We start from the raw sequence: 6,000 nt of genomic DNA, 5'->3' as shown, positions 1-6,000 counted from the left end.
CCTAACTCAAATCATCCTACTTCAGTCTCTTTTATTTTTAATTATTTATTTAGTGTATATGAGTACACTGTAGCTGTCTTCACACATCAGAAGAGAGCATCAGATCTCATTACAGATGGTTGTGAGCCACCAAGTGGTTGCTGGGAACTGAACTCAGGACCTCTGGAAGAGCAGTCAGTGCTCCTAACCACTGAGCCATCTCTCCAGCCTCTGCTTCAGGCTCTTGATTGGCTGAGGCTATAGGTGCTTTGTAGAATGTTTGACACTGCTTTACACCGAGTTGTAAAATCAGAACCCTACTCATCTACTCACAGCAGTGTACCCAGGATTACTCAGTTGATGAGTTTAAATGTGGCAGGATGTTTCAGAAGGTAAAGGGGCTTGCTCCCAGGATGGATAGCCTTAGTTCAATCCCCAGGGCCCACATGGTAGGAAGAGAGAACGACTCCAAAAAGTTGCCCTCTGACTTACACTTGAGTAGTACAGCATGTGTGCCCCTTCCCCCAAATAAAGAAGAAAATGTCTTTTAAAATAAGGTAAGTGCTAAGAACAAGCCGAGGAGAGTAAAGGATTGCCACCAAGTGTACCTTAAGAAGCCTTACCGTCACCTAAGCACTAGGGTGTGCACATCTTTATCCCCCGCTGTCTGGCTATGGCTTTCTGATAACTTTTGAGCCTGTATCGTGAATTCAAGTCTATACTGTGAGACTGACTCTATTGCTCTTCCCAGGACACTGGAGGCTTCAAGATGTCGAGGTTGTCGTCTCCTAAGTGTTCAACCCGTTACAATAGCCAGCCTGCCTGTGCTTCTTTTTCTTTTCTCCTTTCTGTTAAAGCTTTTTTTTTTTTTTTTTTTTTTTTGGTTCTTTTTTTCGGAGCTGGGGACCGAACCCAGGGCCTTGCGCTTCCTAGGCAAGTGCTCTAACATTTAACCTAGGGTTCGTTCTAACCCTAGAACGAACAGGGTTAGTTCTACCACTGAACTAAATCCCCAACCCCCTGTTAAAGCTTTTAAAAATGGCTAGTAAAATGGATCAACCAATTGTTACATGAGCCATCCAGTCTGCAGTATTAAATACATCCTTGTTTGTGCAACACATTTTCAGGACTCTTGTCGTTTCACACTTAACTCTGGGAAACATCTCTCCACTTGGCTGAGTGAGCCCTATCAGTCAGTACGTCCCTATCTGTCTCTATGAACTTGAGTGCTAAGATACTTTGCATATAGTGTATATCTGTGCATATGTGCACAGTATATATGTCTATGCATATAGCATGTCTATACATATGCACATAGTATACATCTATGCATATGCACATAGTGTATATCTATGTATATGCACACAGTATGTCTGTGCATATGCACACAGTATGTCTATGCATATGCACATAGTATACATCTGTGCATATGCACATAGTGTATATCTATGCATATGCATGCACACAGTATGTCTGTGCATATGCACACAGTATGTCTATGCATATGCACATAGTATACATCTATGCATATGCACATAGTGTACGTCTATGAATATGCACATAGTGTATGTCTATGCATATGTACACAGTATGTCTATGCATATGCACATAGTATGTCTATGCATATGCACATAGTGTATGTATATGCATGTGCATAGTATATGCATATGCACATAGTATATGTCTACGCATATGCACGTAGTATATGTCTACGCATATGCACATAGTATACATCTATGCATATGCACATAGTATGTCTATGCATATATATATTGTATGTCTATGTCTATGCATGTGTGTAGTATGTCTATGCACATAGTATATATCTGTGCATAGGTATATAGTATATGCCTATGCTCATGCATAAATTATGTCTGTCTATGCATACATAACATCTATGCACACAGTATGTGTCTATATCTATGCATATACAGAAAGTGTGTCTATACACATAGTATGTCTATTCATGTGCCTATGGTATGTTGTCTATGTCTATGCATATGTAGTATGTCTATGCATGTATTATATGATTATGTCTAGCATATGAACATAGTATATATCTTTCGGTATTGGTTTCTTTTATTCAACGTTGTCCTCAAGGTTCATCCACACTGCAGCATATGCTGAAACACTTCCTTCCCTTTAAAGAGCTGAATACTACATTGTTGTACATAGAACCCACCTTCGCTTTCTTTAAAAAGTTGTTCTTTGAGGGGCTGGAGAGATGGCTCAGTGGGTAAGAGCACTGACTATTCTTCCAGAGGACAATTCCAAGGAACCACATGGCGGCTCACAACCATCTGAAATGGGATTCGATGCCCTGTTCTGGTGTGTCTGAAGACAGCTACAGTATTCATATAAATACAATTAAAAAGTTGTTCTTTGGGGGCTGGGGATTTAGCTCAGTGGTAGAGCGCTTACCTAGGAAGCGCAAGGCCCTGGGTTCGGTCCCCAGCTCCAAAAAAAAGAACCAAAAAAAAAATTGTTCTTTGGACTTACGTTCTGTGTTTGGGTGTTTTGCTTGCATGTGTGTATGTGTGTTCCACGCATGCCTGGTGACTGAAGAGGTCAGAAGAGGGCATTAAATCCCCTGGAACTGAACTTAAGGTTGGTTGTGAATCACCACAGTGGTGCTTAGAATTGAACTTGGGTCCTCTGCAAGAGCAACAAATGCTCTTAACCACTGAACCATCTCTCCAGCCTCTTTAGCCACTCATTTGGTGGCCGCTGTCTTCGTTATTTTTACATCTCTGTGGCCAAATCCCTAACGAATACCTAGCAACTTAAGAGAAGAGAGGTCTGGGTTGGGTCACAGTCCACAGAACGTGGTCCATCTGGATAATGAAAAGCACAGCAACTGGGGCAGCTCCAAGCAGAGAGGCGGGAGTGTGAGCAGATCAGGAATCTGGGCCGTGACCAAGAGCGAGGACTATTACAAGCATCATCGTCGAACGCCTGCCCCTGAGATCCACTTGTTAGACCACTACGGCTAAAGTGTCACAACTTTTACAGATTGTGCCACCAAGCAGAGGCCAAGGGTCCAAACAAGTTTATTGAGCAACATTTCCAGTGCCAAATATGCATGGGAGCACTTGGATTGCTCAACCTTGGAGCTATTTTAAACCTGCTATGACGGCGGTACGTTTATCCTATTTCGTCTGTTTAATTAGATTTGCGGAAGACAGGGTTTCTCTGTGCAGCCCTGGCTTCCCTGGAACCCACTCTGTAGAGCAGCCGAGCTTCAGACTCAGACACCCGCCTGCTGAGTGCTGGGATTAAAGGTGTACACCCTCACGACTGGGCTCTCTTTATTAATTACTTTTGACACAAGGCCTCACCATGTAGCCTTAGATGGCCTGAAACTGCGTAGACCAGGGTGGCCTCAAACTCACAGAGTTCCATCTGCCTCTGTATCCCTTGGACTGGGTTTAAAGGCACAAGCCACCATGCCCAAGTCTTACAGAATACAGAAACCCCATTGTCCATTTCAACTACATTCCTGCCAGCTTCTTACTCCTCCAGGATCACCCACAACTGCAGCTTTTGGATCTCTAGATGAAGTCATTCCTTTCTTTACACTTTCTTACTCCTGCCGGGTGTGTTTTGTTTTGTTTTGTTTTGTTTTGTTTTGTTTTGTTTTGTTTTGTTTTGAAATGAGTGCTCTATCTGCACATATGCCTGGGTGCCAGAAGAGGGCAGCAGATACCATTACCAGTGGTATCTACCATGTTGTTAGTTTTTTGTTTTTTGTTTTTTAGATTTATTTATTTATTTATTTATTTATTTATTTATTTAATATATATAAGTACACTGTAGCTGTCTTCAGATACACCAGAAGAGGGCATCGGATCTCTTTACAGATGGTTGTGAGTCACCATGTGGTTGCTGGGAATTGAACTCATGACCTCTGGAAGAGCAGTCGGGTGCTCTTAACCACTGAGCCATCTCTCCAGCCCTTTTGTTTTTTTTTTTTAAGATTTATTTATTATGTACATTGTAGCTGTCTTCAGACACACCAGAAGAGAGCATCAGATCTCATTGTGGATGGCTGTGAGCCACCATTTGAACTCAGGACCTCTGGAAGAGCGGCCAGTGCTCTTAACCACTGGGCCATCTCTCCAGCCCCACTTCTGCAGTTCTTTAGCACAAGCCCTTTCCCCAATCCGATTCCAAAGCTGGGGACCTCTGTGTCAGATCACAAACTTGCTCCCATCCCTACTGTTCTAATTCCTGTCTGGGAGAGTTGCCGCACGCAGACTCTGTAGGATGACTTCTTCCCTGCTGAACTCTTTACCAGGTTAGCAAGAAGTCTGAGCAACTATTGCTGTACTGTGCTTGTTTTTTTTTTTTTCTTTTTTTTTGGTTTTGTTTTGTTATCTAAGGTGGGGCTGAGATAGCATTCCTGGTGTAGAATGAGAAGCTGTACTAACACGGCTACCCCTAAAGAGGCAGCTGATAGCGGATGGGGTCTTGGGACAGAAAGCACAGGGGATGAAGTTGGCAGAGCAGACTGGCTCTGCCACTTCCGTGACTGTAGCTGCTGTTTCTCAAGGATTATAGAGGACACCATCTGAACCATACAAGTGCTTCATCAAGGACATTGCTAATGGCATTGTCAACCTAGGTCCCTTGCTCTCCTGTACCCCAGAGGCCCGAAGGGGTATCAGGTCTAGCTTTTCTGCTATTTCTCTTCATCAGCATTTCTGGGGTGCCCACTGGATCTCCTGCACTATCAGCCTGTTCACTCTTGTCTGAGCTACACTGTGGGACTCCCTCTTCTTGCCGGTGTGAGGTTTCCTTAACACCATCAATCTGAAGCCTCAAGAGGGATGTGTATCCTTCATCACCCTACAAGCATGAAGAGATTAATCCCAGCAGTAGGGAGGCAGAGGTAGACAGAGTTCTAGGAGTTCAAGGCCAGTCTGGTCTACATATCAAGGTCTGAGCCAGCCAGGGCTACGTAGTTAGACGTCTCAACAACAACAACAACAACAACAACAAAAAGGTGCTACAACATATCTACTTAGTACACATAAAGGTATTGGCGAACAAGAAACACAAGAGAATAAACAAATAAATAAAACAAACAAATAACACAATGATTGTTATAAATCTTATTAATGACTAAATTAAATTAAATGTAAGTGGCATACTCTACAATTAAAAGGGAGAGCTTGGCAGGATGGCTTTTAAAAGGTATGATCTAATTGCATGTTGCCCATAAGAGGTTCATCTTTTAATATAAATAGAGTAATAAAGACATATATACATCTAAAAGGTAAGCGTGGGAAAGGATAGACCATGCAAACAGTAACCAAAAGAGAGTAGAATGGGGCTGGAGAGATGGCTCAGCGGTTAAGAGCACCCAACTGCTCTTCCAGAGGTCCTGAGTTCAATTCCCAGCAACCACATGGTGGCTCACAACCATCTGTAAAGAGATCCGATGCCTTCTTCTGGTGTGTCTGAAGACAGCTACAGTGTACTTATATATAGTAAATAATCTTAAAAAAATTATTTAAAAAAAAAGAGAGTAGGGGTTGGGGATTTAGCTCAGTGGTAGAGCGCTTGCCTAGCAAGCTCAAGACCCTGGGTTCGGTCCTCAGCTCCGGAAAAAAAGAAAAAAAAAAGTGAATCTAAAAAAAAAGAGGGGTTGGGGATTTAGCTCAGCGGTAGAGCACTTGCCTAGCAAGCACAAGGCCCTGGGTTCGGTCCCCAGCTCTGAAGAAAAAAGAAAAAAAAAAAAAAAAAGAGAGTAGAATGGCTGAACATAGTGTTGCATGATTATATCGCAGCACTTGAAAGTCAGAGACAGGAAGATCCCCACAAATTTCAGGCCAGCGGAGCTTGCATCCTAAGTTACGGGGAGGCAAAGCTACACTGCAAGACCCTGTCTCAAAACAAACAAAAGTAAAGAGGGATGGGGAAGAGCTATATTACTATTGTGTGAATCAAGTTCGAATCTTGCCTCCGCTTATTTTCGTTGCGCAGACTTACAACCATTATTAGTCATCTCGCTATTTG

This window comes from Rattus norvegicus, chromosome 17 (genome assembly GCF_021556685.1).
Source record: "Rattus norvegicus strain SHRSP/BbbUtx chromosome 17, alternate assembly SHRSP_T2T, whole genome shotgun sequence".
Lineage (NCBI taxonomy): Eukaryota > Metazoa > Chordata > Mammalia > Rodentia > Muridae > Rattus > Rattus norvegicus.
The sequence above is the reverse complement of the archived record's forward strand: the minus strand, read 5'-3'. Positions refer to the sequence as shown.